This window comes from Catharus ustulatus, chromosome 24 (genome assembly GCF_009819885.2).
Source record: "Catharus ustulatus isolate bCatUst1 chromosome 24, bCatUst1.pri.v2, whole genome shotgun sequence".
NCBI classification, from domain to species: domain Eukaryota; kingdom Metazoa; phylum Chordata; class Aves; order Passeriformes; family Turdidae; genus Catharus; species Catharus ustulatus.
The window spans coordinates 8,191,797-8,205,328 of NC_046244.1; the positions used below are offsets into that span (position 1 = coordinate 8,191,797).

The window sequence follows — 13,532 nt, forward strand, 5'->3', positions numbered from 1 at the left end:
CTAGGACCAAAATATGCCACTGGCCACAAGAAAGAGGCACTTATTTGTGCTGGGACAAAACTGGGCTTGAAAGGCCTCAAACATCTCAGGCAGGTGAGCACAGTACCAGTCTTTGCTCCTGGCTGAGGCAGGATACGAATTTAAATGCCTGGATTTCCCTCTCCTTCAGACTGCAGCACCACCTGCTCTAGGTCCTCAGCTCTATCCCAGATGCAGTAGGTGCCAAAACCACACCAGCCAGCTACTGCACCCAAGCATCTCCAGCAAGGACAAACAGCTTCCCAAGCCTAACCCTATGGACAGAGAGGAATTCACCTAAAAGAGTTTGTGCATAGCCTCAGAGAAGAGAACCAGTATGCACCTAAATGAACCAGTATGGAGGACAGGAGCCCTGGCAAAGTGCGTGTGCTGGAGCCCCAGAACTAGACTGGTGTGTCACAGCAGTATGGAAAAAATTGCTGTGGGCTGGTACTGGCTGATCAGGCCCCTTTGCCTGCTTGCTCTTGCACACAGGAAATTCTGCTCTCATACTTCCCAGCACAATCAGCTAATTAGTGTGAGTTTGTTATTTTAATGTAGTTTATTCATATGTGACAGCTAGTAAAGGAGGGGTGAGAGAAGGTGGGGGAGAGAGGAAGAAGGTAAGGTCTTAACTTCAAGGTCATGGAGAATCTTGAACTAAATGGTCTCTATCAGAGTCACTTGCATAATTATTGCACCAACAATTAACAGGGTTCAATCCCAAATAAAAGCAAAATAATTATTCTAAAGCAGCAGCATTGTCTCATTTCTCTCTTTACTTCTGACAGCTCTGAGAGATGCCCAAACCAAGCAGGGTTAAAGGACGGAAGGCTGCAATGGGCACACAGCCTGAGCAGACCCTGCCCTGCATTCCAGGGCTCAGGAGGAGCACTCAATAAAACACTTGCTGGTAACACATGCCACAAGAGTTACTGTGGGGATATTGCTGGAACTGGAGGTCCCTCCAAAACGGGCTCTTGGATTTTATGCTGTGCTGAAAGAGAGGCTGGTCACACATACAGCGAACAGAACACGTCTCCAGACCTCAGATGATGGGAATGGGTTCCTTTACTGCTCAGGAGTCCCTTGTGGCAGCTCAGCCCACACCTCCCTGTCACCAGCACAGAGGTGCTGCTCCACAGAAGCACAGCGAGATTAATCAGACCCCCTACAATGCGCCCAGAAGCCACCGTGACAGCCCCTAATCCCATAACATGACAGCCCAATACAAACAGACTGAAACTTTAGACCTGCTGTCCAACAGCCAGAGAGTGGCTGCTTAGCGTAAACTCCTGACAGCTTCAGACACGCTTCCTGTCAAGGACTGCAAGAAAAATAACCCCCCGACAAATATATCAGCCCCCCACACAAAGGGAGGCAAAATGTACTCCTCCACTTTGCAAATGCACCCCCTGGCACTAACACCTACGTGCAATCATGCCTTCAGAAGGGAAAGCACACGATGCTCCCAAACACGTCCCTCCCCATCCAGAAATTGCAGCTGTTCAAAGAGCTGTGTGTATGCGCTGGCACACTCCGTAAACACAGTCCTACATCTACAGGTTAAGAAGTCCCATCTCCCCAAAATACATTCCTGTGCCTTCCCCCACACATTCCTTTTCCACACATTCCCCAACACAAGCCTTCAGCCCTCGCACATACAGATGGGCACAGGCAGATGCCCATAAAGCTGCAAGTCTCTGTTTGCTGGCACCTTCTCTTCTAATTGCATTGCCACTGTTTAGGGCACAAAGTGAAGGCCAGTCCTACACCCAACAGGGGGAATCTCGGGAGGCTGCTGTGAGCTCCAAGTGGAGCCTGGCCAGCACACCTGGGGTTGGTGCCTGTGGGCTGCAGGTGGCCGGGACAGAGCCTCCGTGTGCCTGCCCGGGGCCAGGGCACTGGGTCAGCATGGAACCACCAGCCTCTCTCCCAAACACCGCCTGGTGATTCCCTGCCCATGTTCTCACGATAACCAGCCCTACTTAAGCGGTGAGATCAGCACTGCTCGCAGCTGGAGACAACTGGGAGGCAGACATTCGGCAGCACAACTCCTCGCTGCCCTGCCCCTTTCTGCCAGGAAGGCAGATCCCATTATTCTGGTCTGGAGGTGAGCAGCCAAGTGTGTGCACCAGCTGGCAAATGAATATATAAATATTTATTCTAAGGAAAAGAGGAACAGACGTTCCTGAGGCTGCACTTGCCGCGTATGCAGCAATTCCAGGGAGCCTGCAACTTGTCTTCCATTCCTGCTCTGCCTCCTTCCGTCTCACACAGCCTGGCTTTGCCCCTCTGCCTCCCCAGCTTCTGCCCCTCAGCTCCTGCCCTGCCCCCCTGGCATCTTTCCTTTCCCTTCTTCTGTTTGGGATTTTTAAAACTCTTTAACATTTGAGAATCTTTTCCTAAAGTTTAAGCTAAAAATAAAGCCAGTTCTGAAAACACGCCACTTCCCTGATCTATAAAACTAACCCTCCCAGAGATCTGCCTGGGATGGGATTTGCTCTGAAGGGCTCTTGCACATCTACATTTCACGTATTCCAATACAGGTGGAAGTCAGAACTCCCAGCTTCTCCGGCCAACCTTGCAATCAGCTCTCTCCAAGTCTGGACACATTATTTTATCTTTCCATTCCCTTACTTCCTTGTCTATGGAATGAGAGGGACATTACCTCCATCAACATTTCTGTTCCCTTATTTTAGGCTGTCAAGTTCATGAGCAGAGGGAAACCCTTCCTACAGAGAAATGCTGAACATTTCCTCGTGTTGGAGGAGACCAGAGCACCTGTGTTCCATTCTCTCGGGCAGAGGGAGAGAAGCTCAGCTGCTGGATGAGTGATTTTTGTGTCTGCCCAAGGTCGGACTGCCGGATCCCCGAAGCCAGGAGAGGCACCCTCCCCCCAGCCCCAGCTCCCCACCCCAAATCACTGTTTAAAGATTCCAGGCTAAGTAAACATCCCCCTTCATTTTCTTCGTCTAAATAGAAATGTTTTGATTTCACATCAATCTAAGGAAGCCATTTATAACCTGAGCCTGTCACACGGACTTTTCATCTCTGCCCGGGACAAACTCTCCCACAAGCTCTATTTACACTGAGCACTTCCTCTGAAAACAATGCCACCGGGAGTTTACTCCCCTTGCCCCCTCTCCACACCCTTGCAGGAGACACAGGCTCTTCCCCCTCTGCACCCATCGCTGTGGCATCTTGCTGGCAATCTCCAAAGGAAAGGCACAGCTCCCTGCAGCACAGAGGTGGGCACAGCTCACCTGGCCAGCCCAGGCTGCTGCCCCTGCTTCATCCCCAGCCCCTGACATCCATCCCTGGCTCTCTCCCTGAACAGTTCTGTCTCACCATGAGCTCCGCAGCGGAGCAGAGCTGGGCACGGCTCAGCCCTGCCTCCCACGCAGGACAAACCGGGCTGTGGGGGACACACGGTGTGCAGAACAAAAGGATCTGCAGCCTGGACAGAAACAGGCCAGCCAAGGGGCAAATGGTACAACGATAAGTCTGGCTTTGCATGGAGGGGAGGAGAGAGCCCAAGCCTGGCTTTAGCATGGCACCCTGGCAGAGGGGAGGAAGGGTCCCAGCTGGAAAAGAAAGGGCGATGGGAGCTGGATGGAGCAGCTGGCATGGGTGGGGGCAACAGCAGGAGCTGTGTGCCGGGGGAAGAGCTGGGTGCAGGGCAGAGCCCTGCCCCTGGGGCTGCAGGGCTGCTCTGGGGGGACACGGCTGCTGGCTGGGGAGGGACAGCCCTGTCACTTCACAAGGCCGGCTACGTGGAACAGATGGAGCTTTCATATTCCTATTGAAGAGCTTTAAGCCCAGCTGAGCAGCTCCGTTCAGGAGGGAGGTCCCAGCGCCAGCTTTCCAGGAGCTGCAAGCTCTCATTCGATTAATTATTAACGGCATTATTTGGGGCGGGGAGGGGGAGGAAAGGAGGGCTGACATGCATGCACCGTCCTTTTCTTTTTTAACCACTGTGGTGCAAACTTGGCTGGAGAGGCTCCAGCCTGCCCAGCAGTCCTGAGCAGGGAGGGCTGGGGTGGGAGGTGAGGATGCTGCACGCTGGAGCCTCTTCACACTTGAGCTGCAGTCCCTAAAATGGAGCCAAAGCTTCACAGCAGAACGCCACTGGAGCATTGGGAACACGCTTCTCAGGAGCAATGCCCTGGCACTGCCCAGCCACGCGCTGGGAGGAGGCAGGGAAGGCAGCCAAACGCTCAGCCCCTACCAGAAAACATTTTCTTCATTTCTCCAGCACGAAGACCTGCGCATCATCCCCGGCAGGGCCAGAGCAAAGGTAGAATATGCCAGGCATGGCCCACAATGTCTGAGAGTGGATTTAGTGCGTATTCTCCCCTCTTCAGTTTATCAATAAAACATTTTATTGCTTTTAGCCCAGGAAATGACCTTGGATTAGTGGATGCTGTCTGTTCTGGCTGACCTTGGGGAGTCCTCAAAGGCTCTTTAACAAGCTCCTCTGCCCTGGAAGCATGGATCCTTCCCGAGCGTGTCTGCAAGGAGCTGGGAAAGCCCTCGGTGCCAGAGTGGGATGTGACATGCTCCAGCTCAGCACTGGGCAGGCAGGAGAAGGAGAATCAAAGACGTGGGAGGAGAAACGAAGTGAGCAGCCAGGGTGTCCTTCCCCAAGAGCTGCCAGCTTCACTCCCTGCTTTCCCACAGCCAGGAGGGCTCTCCCCACACAGCCCATCCACAAACCGGGCAGGAAAGGCTGGGGACTCTGCTCTGGTCCCCCCCAAGCACAGTCTGCCTGCAGTCCTCACTGCTGGACTTTCTGCTGCCTGCCACATGGGCATTTTAGACCTTCAAGGGGCTCCTTTTCCCCCTGTCTGCAGCTCCCAGAGCCTGATTCAGCCCTGGCCAAAGGGGCAGAGAGCAGTGCCAGCTCCCTTCAGCAAGCCTATCTGCTTCCCTTTGCTCAGCTGCAGAGTTCAGCTGCAATTTCCCGGTGACAGGACAGGGCAGAGCACAGAAATCCTGGGCAGTGAGGGACAGCACACCCTGAGAGCAGGGGGACCATGGGCTCTGGAGATGCTGCTGCCCTGCACCGGGGCTGCCAGAAGCTCCTGCTTCTCACCTGGCTGTGTGGCTGCTCCTGTTTCTCACCTGGCTGTCTGGCTGCTCCTGCTTCTCACCTGGCCATTTCACTGCTCCCGTGCTGCTGTTGGGGTTTCTCTGTGAGAAAAGCTTATGAACACTGGGAGCCCCTCCTTTCCCCAAACAGAAAACAGCCACAGCATCTCTGAGCAGAGTGCACGTTCTGTGCAGGAGTGTAATTCTGAAAGGAATGGGACAGGAGAAACCAAGAGGAATTTTTCTCCTCAGGGGAACAGACACTGCAAGTGAAGAGCAGTGGGTGCTGAGCTGTACATCAGGGCCAGGTCCCTGCATGGGCACACACAGCCCAGTCCCTCAGGCCACCCCCTCGCTGCCCTCCCCCTGAACACAAGCCCCTCTCTTCCCAGCCACGTCCTCTCCAGTCCCCTGTACTGGCCACAGAAGGTCCCCATCCCCTCCTGCACACATCTCACCCCTCCCCGTGCTGCCCACAGAGAGAACCCCTCCTGGCCAAGGCAGGCAGAGCCCCCTCCCCAGTGCTGGCTCCGAGCCCCCAGTGCCCTCCAGTCTCCTCCAGTCGCATCCTCCTGGAGAGCAAGCCCTAAAGTGTTAACGGCGATTGGTGAAATGGCACAGCAGATTGCTACAATAAATAATTTACTGATATTTATAAATATTCAAATCAGCAAGCTTCAGAAATTGAAAGGGGGGGACTCAGTTGACGGGGAGGAGGGATGTTTAAGGAGGGGAGGGGGGTCTGACATTAATTCCCAGGCTCTCCAAATTCACTCGAGAACTGTTTCTCATTTCAAACAAATATTAAATCTTTTGGTGTCAAGCCTCCAAAAATAAAATATCAAAGAGAAAGTCACCACCTCCTTGGTGGCCGATGCCTTGTCTGCCAGAACTCTGGGTGCCCTGGGTGGCCCTGTCCCCTGGCACTGCCACTGCTGGGGGAGGAGGCAGCCTGCACTGCCCACCACAGCACCTACCACCTCCAAGACAGGAATTCTCAAAGACCTTGCCTTCACCTTCCAGGAGGTTTTCTAAACCCTGCTGGGAAGAAAGGGCTGCATGTTGGTGCAGTGAAGATGGAATCAGGACTCCCAACCCCACTTGGGAATACGGCTTTGTGACAGGAACGGAACAGGAGGTCAGGCCTCCTGACTTCCACTCCTTGCCTCTGGAATGGAGTTTGGTTTTGGTGATTCAAGCTGGGGATTAAGAGCCAGAAATGCTGGCTTCCAGCCTGGTTTCCAACCACAGTGTAACTGTCAAGTCTCCCCAGCTTTCTGTGCCGCAGTTTCCCCATGCAGGGGAGGGGGAATGAAGACAATTACCCACCAGTGAGCCTTCCCCAGTGCTTTGGGATCTCTGTATCAGCACTCTGTGTCACCGTGCTGGATTGTTACAGAGTCTTTTCCACCTCTGAGCATCCTACTGACCCCTCAGATGGCCAAGGGAGATGATCCCATGTTTTCCCCTGGACCACCCCATTGGTAACACAAGGCTCCAGCATGGGGTGAACTTCCCCGTGATGAATAATGGCTTTTCTAATGCACGGGCAGGCTGTCAGCTTCCCTACTCCCAGTGTTTTATGGGTTTAACTGAACGGCTCTGAACTCCCTAGTAAGAAATAAAGTTATCCCTCAGCGTCCCTTCTAAACATTTCACTCAGTGCAAACGGTGTTTAAGAAAAATGAGGACATATTTCTTCTTAAGGATGCAGTATCCCCCTTCAGAGGCCTAATTTATGCCATATATCACTGGCCAGGGAGAGAAAGGCAGTGCAGACCTCACACTAGGAGCGAGCTGGCCCCAGCACAGCCACTCCTGCTGCAATGGTGCAATGGGCTGCAGCTCACAAAGTCCTCCAGAGTCTGCAGAGCCCTGCTGAGGGGCCGAGCTGGCTGGCAGGCAGCAGAGCAGGATGGACACCTTGGGACGCTCAGCACTGTGCTGCCTCCTCGGCTGCTGCATCCCAGGCCATCCCTGCCCTTCTCCCAGGTCACTGCCCAGGCCATCCCTGCCCTTCTGCCAGGTCATCACTGCCCTTCTGCCAGGTCACTGCCCTTCTGCCAGGTCACTGCCCTTCTCCCAGGTCATCCCTGCCCTTCTCCCAGGTCATCCCTGCCCCTCCAAGGCCATCCCTGCCCTTCTCCCAGGTCATTGCCCTTCTCCCAGGCCATCCCTGCCCTTCTCCCAGGTCATTGCCCTTCTCCCAGGCCATCCCTGCCCTTCTCCCAGGTCATTGCCCTTCTCCCAGGTCATTCTTGCCCTTCCCAGCCATTCCTGCCCTTCTCTCAGGTCACTGCCCTTCTCCCAGGTCATCCCTGCCCTTCCCAGGTCATCACTGCCCTTCTCCCAGGTCATTGCCCTTCTCCCAGGTCATCCCTGCCCTTCTCCCAGGTCACTGCCCTTCTCCCAGGTCATCCCTGCCCTTCTCCCAGGTCATCCCTGCCCTTCCCAGGTCATTGCCCTTCTCCCAGGTCATCACTGCCCTTCTCCCAGGTCAGGTCATCCCTGCCCTTCTCCCAGGCCATCCCTGCCCTTTTCCCAGGTCATTGCCCTTCTCCCAGGCCATCCCTGCCCTTCTCCCAGGTCACTGTCCTTCTCCCCTTGATGGCTGCACAGTGAGAGCCTCCCCAGCCTCTGCCTCACCCCACTGGCCTCTGACACCTTTCTCACCCACCTGCTCCACCAGCTTTTCACAAGCATTTGGACAGCTGGTGGGGAAAGGTTCAACTTGGAGCAAGGATGGGACTAATCCTTCACAGCTCTTTAGTAACACAGGTCTGAACCTTTTCCTGGGCAGATCTCAAAAATCTCAGATCTCTGAATGTGCTTTGATCTTGTCTACCACTAAGGTCTGCTTCCCACCCGAGTGCCGAGGCAAAGCTCCTCATCTCTGCCCTTCCCTTTGCCTTGCTCTGCACTCATGTGCCCTGGAACCTCCAAAGGACAAGAAAATAATGCCTTTCTGCACACAAGTAACACAGGAAGCTTTTACAATTAACAGAAGGAACTGAGTGTAAAGAAGAGGGAAAAAGTGGGGGACAGAGTCAGGAATTCTGATTCTGATTCTGCTCCCACTCTGCTCCCATTCCCTCTTTTTGGCCAAAGGACATCATGCAGGCTCCCCTTCTGCCGTGGCTCCCCTTCATGGATCACCCATTGGGAAAGGATTTCTTGCAGAGTTTAGTGGGCTCAGTGCCTCTGCAATTTTAGGTACTATTGCAAATAAAATAACAGCCAAGGAAAAGCTGATAGAGGACAGATTGAAGCTCAATTCCCTTGTGTCCTGCAGCAAACTTCCTAGTTAATTTGTCAATGCAGGGATCTTTGATAAGACATTTCAGCAGTTTCCTTCCTAGGAAAACCTGCTCTCAGTGCTCCAGCCCAATGCAGTGAGCAGGGTCTTGGGCTCCCCAGGCTGAGCCCTCTGTCCTCACCACCTTTCTTTCAGATAACATAACGCCAAGAGGATCAGCTTTTCTGTTCCAGTTTCTCTCCTTTGCCTTATTTATTTGTTATTAATTTTTTAGTCCGGTTAAAAGGTTTACTATCCAGAGAAGCATAAGTAGCCTCACTCAGCCTAAGTAACTCCATGAATCAAGCAGAACTGCTCACATCTACATCACAATCCTGCCATCAATCTCCCCGCAGGTTGTGAAGAAAACCAAGGGGAAAAAGACGTGAAAGGGAGAGAGTGAAGAGCAATAGCTCATCACCCTCAGGTCCCTGCAGGCTCCCTGTGGCCCTTAGAAAACTCCCTGTGAAGCCAGACGTGTTGTCTGGGCAACTAAATGGGAGCACAGCGCCAAACTTCACCTCTCACAGCACTGAGGCTGGGTGCTGAGCCTGGAGGACACCGGGGATGCAGAGAGGGAGGGAAGGGCTGGGGGAAGCAGAGGGATGGGAAAGCCTCTGGAGCAAAGCCTGCCACCTCATGTGGGAGCCAGCTCCCAAGGAATGGAGATGAGGCCAAGATGTGAGCTTCTGGAAACCCTGCACACCTCTCTGAAGGCTGAGGGAGCCAAGGCAAGGGCTGCAGGAGACATGGGGCTGTGATCAAGAGTGACAGCAAATACCTGACACCGGGGAAACAAAAAGGACCAAGGAGAGACAACAGATCTCTTAAAGGGCAGATTCAGAAGGGAATCACCCAAAGTTTCATCAGCTCCTCTTGGTGATTTTACAGAGAGCCAAAAGCCACCACGACCCTCGCCAGTGGACAGCAGCTCCCTGGAGTCAGGTTGGGCTCATCCCAGGCTGAGGGCAGGGGTTAAGTGAGCCAGCTCCTAAAATAAGGTCCCTCTGACCCTCTGGTAGTTGGTCGGCAGTTTAAGAGCAATTTGCAATCCCTTTCAGCACTATTAAGCTCAGACCCAGCAAAGAATGCAGGCTGCTAATTAACTGCAGTGGGAAGTCAGAGCTAAACACGAGTTGGGAGCCTGAATGCTTGTTGCACCACTAAGAAATGCAAGGCCAGAGAAAGTTCATTATTGTGGTCTTTCAAGGTCCTACAAAGTAAATCAGTGTGTCAGGCTGCAGGAGGTGAGTGAAACCTCAGCACGGGCTGCATACAAAGAGCAGCCCAGAGCATCTCAGCCTTCCAGCTGGTGTTACATCCTCTCCAGAGCCCCTGGCTGCTGCCTGAGCTGTGTGTGAGCAGGTAACTGCTCTGGGCTGGGTGTGCAATGGGGGCATTGAGGTTTCTGTGATCCCCAAGTGGGGCTCAACTCTTTTGCAGGTACCCATTGCACACAGCACTGGGAGCTTGAGGGCTCTTGAGTCCCTGGAGATGTCTGTGACCTGCAAATACTGTGCAGCATGGTAGGGAGAAATGCTTCCATCCTGCTGGAAGGAATGATCAGGCCAGAGGAGAACGAGCTCTGGTGTGAAAGCAGTGGGTCATGCCTGAGTTGTTAACCCAGCAGTCCTGTCAGAACAGTACAGGAGAGCACCCCATGGCTGGGCCATGTGGGCATCACCCCGTGCTTCCCAGCGCTCACACCACTCTAATTCCACGTCTTGCCTTTTGTTGCTGCTCCTTCTGGTCATTAGGGCTCATCTCCTTATCTCCTCTGTCCTCATGAGCCCATCCACGTGCCTGTGCTATCCCACCATGGGAGCACACACGTGTATGGAAATGTGGTTGTGCAGGTCTGCCACATGCAGAGGCACACACGAGCCTGCACACACACAGACAGACAGACAGACAGACAGACAGACACACACACACACGAGCCTGCACACACACAGACAGACAGACAGACAGACACACACACACACACACACACACACACAACTGCATGCACATGCTCACGCACACCAGCCCGTGTAGCTGTGACTGCACAGGTGCCACATCTGCACTTACACCGATGTACATCCAGACACAGCACCTGCACCCTGCCCGCACCTGGCTCCCCTCAGCCCTGCACACGCAGAGCCCAGAACACCCTATAGAGCCCAGGAGTACCCCCAGAGCCCAGGAACACCCTATAGAGCCCAGGAGCACCCCCAGAGCCCAGGAGAACCCCCAGAGCCCAGGAACATCCCATAGAGCCCAGGAACACTCTATAGAGCCCAGGAGCACCCTACAGAGCCCAGGAGCACCCCATAGAGCCCAGGAACACCCTATAGAGCCCAGGAGCACCCTATAGAGCCCAGGAACACCCTATAGAGCCCAGGAGCACCCACAGAGCTCAGGAACACCCTATAGAGCCCAGGAGCACCCCCAGAGCCCAGGAGCACCCTATAGAGCCCAGGAGCACCCATAGAGCCCAGGAACACCCTATAGAGCCCAGGAACACCCACAGAGCCCAGGAGCACCCTATAGAGCCCAGGAACACCCACAGAGCCCAGGAACACCCACAGAGCCCAGGAGCACCCTATAGAGCCCAGGAACACCCACAGAGCCCAGGAACACCCACAGAGCCCAGGAGCACCCTATAGAGCCCAGGAACACCCACAGAGCCCAGGAACACCCACAGAGCCCAGGAGCACCCTATAGAGCCCAGGAACACCCTATAGAGCCCAGGAACACCCTATAGAGCCCAGGAACACCCTATAGAGCCCAGGAACACCCCACAGAGCCCAGGAACACCCACAGAGCCCAGGAGCACCCTATAGAGCCCAGGAACACCCTATAGAGCCCAGGAACACCCCATAGAGCCCAGGAACACCCTACAGAGCCCAGGAGCACCCCCAGAGCCCAGGAGCACCCCCAGAGCCCAGGAACACCCTATAGAGCCCAGGAGCAGCCCCAGAGCCCAGGAACACCCTATAGAGCCCAGGAGCACCCCACAGAGCCCAGGAACACCCCATAGAGCCCAGGAACACCCTATAGAGCCCAGGAACACCCCACAGAGCCCAGGAGCACCCTATAGAGCCCAGGAGCACCCTATAGAGCCCAGGAACACCCCCAGAGCCCAGGAACACCCACACACACAGTGCTGGTGTGAGCAGAGCCCCCGCGTGCACTCACACCACGCACAGGCTCGGCATCACCTGCACGCCTGATGCAGTTTTTTCTGCAGTTTTAGAAGACAGTGGACTGCCAGCTGGACCCTGGCAGACTTGCAGCAGGGACAGACGGCCCCCATCCCAGCAAAGAGCCCCTGTGTGCCCCCAGCCCATGTGCACCTCACACCTCGGGGCAAACAGAGCACCGGGAGTGCCCCACCGGAGCTGATGTCCCAGCAGAGTGAGCGTGCCGGGCAGGGGATCTCTCCCTCTCCCTCTCTCTCTCTTCCACTCGCATCTTTTCATGAACTCTATTTCTCTTTCCTTTCTGAAAACAACTGAGCTGTAAATACTGTTTAACCTTCTTCCCCCCTTCCCCCTCCCCTCCGCACTATAAAAACACAAATATGCCATAACTCAGCTGGCTCAGCCGCCGCGCCTCCAACATGCCCTGCTCCAGGCCTCTCAGGAAGGTCATAACAAACGACTTTCCGATTCAGTGCTCCTGAAATAATTTTGTGTATTAAAACCTGAATCTGCACTTTCTGGACCGAAAGCCTCTCTTAATTATGGCAAGCGTCCTTGGGATGGACAGTGATCCTTCACCACAGCACTGCTAACCAACCGGAGAGGCAGCGGCTCCGGCTCCCCACCACCACCTCCTCCCGCTGCCCCCTCCCACCACCACCCAACCCACAGCCCCCCTTGCTCCCTCGCCCCCCCGCCTTCCCTTTGCCCAATCTGTTTTCAAAGTGTGTCTGTCCTTTATTAAATTGTTTTCTTTTCCACATTATCAGTTGCCATGGAGACCTCATCTCTCGGATTATTTGAATTTCATTATATCTATTGATTTGGGAGCATTTCATCTTTTTTATTGTTTTTCTGTCAATTTTCAAAACGAATAACCATCTAATTTGCGTCAGTGCTGATTATGTTTGTCCCTCAATAGAGGTCGGCAGCTGCGTCGGGGAAACAAATCAATGGGAAACCATCATAAACCTCCCCAGTACAATCTCCAGGATATGTGGGTGACATTCCACGCCTGCGAGAAACACTCATCATATCCAAACTTCTTTCTTTCTTTTCTTTTTTCTTCTCTCCTTCTTTTTTTTTTTTTTTTCTTTTCCCCCTCACAGATAGCTCTGCTGGTCAGTGGCAGGTACCATTTAAAATCGTATTTATTTTACCCACGGACATGTACAATTTTGGGCACATCACATTTTCAGACAGGGAGGGGACAAGGGTAAGAGAAGTGAAGAAGGAATATTTTCTTTTTGTAGGAAAGAACGGAAGAAAAGAATGATGAGGGAAAGAAAAAGGAAAAGTAGATGGGGATTGCAAATTGCTTACTATGTTTTTTTTTTTTAATAATTTATGCAATTTTAAGCATTTATGTATAAATTTTTTAATAAGCCACCCTGGAGCAAAATAGCCATTAACATCCCAACGTCCTTCTGTCCAATGGGCTCTTGTGCAGGATCAATTTCCGAGAGTACTTTCCTTTTTTTTTTTATGACATGATAAAATGCTTTTAAAGCAACTTACACAAATATGGAAATTTTTTTCCCCTCCTCTTTTTTCCCCTCTCTCTCTCTCTCTCCTTTTTTTTTTTTATAACAGCCTCTACTTATTCACCAGGGAGAGCAAGTGAGTGAGAGTGTGTGTGTGTGCTGGGGAGGGCAGTTGGCAGAAGGATAGACCCAGCCCTAACTGGAATGGACCTGCCTGTCCTTCTAACAAGGGCATAAACTTTCATTAGCGATGCACACAGTCAAAGGCAATTTAGGGAAACGCGCTGTACAGAAAAGGAAAACCTCAGCGTTTTTACGCGGTGGCTCCTTGGCTCCGTCCAGGGGGCTCTATCCTTGAGCTCTGCCGGCGCTCTCCAACCAAAGTGACCCCAGTGGCCACGGGGGAGGCAGGAGGGAGCCAGGGGAGGCTGGGGCTGCGCTGGGGACGCGTGTCCG

At 53.5% G+C, this 13,532-nt stretch overlaps 1 protein-coding gene across 1 annotated transcript in view; it reads right to left on the reverse strand.

The window, feature by feature from the left end:
* The window catches only part of CASZ1 (castor zinc finger 1), an 84,373-nt gene that overhangs the window by 43,668 nt on the left and 27,173 nt on the right, over positions 1–13,532 (reverse strand). The gene's annotated exons all lie outside the window — the stretch shown is intronic.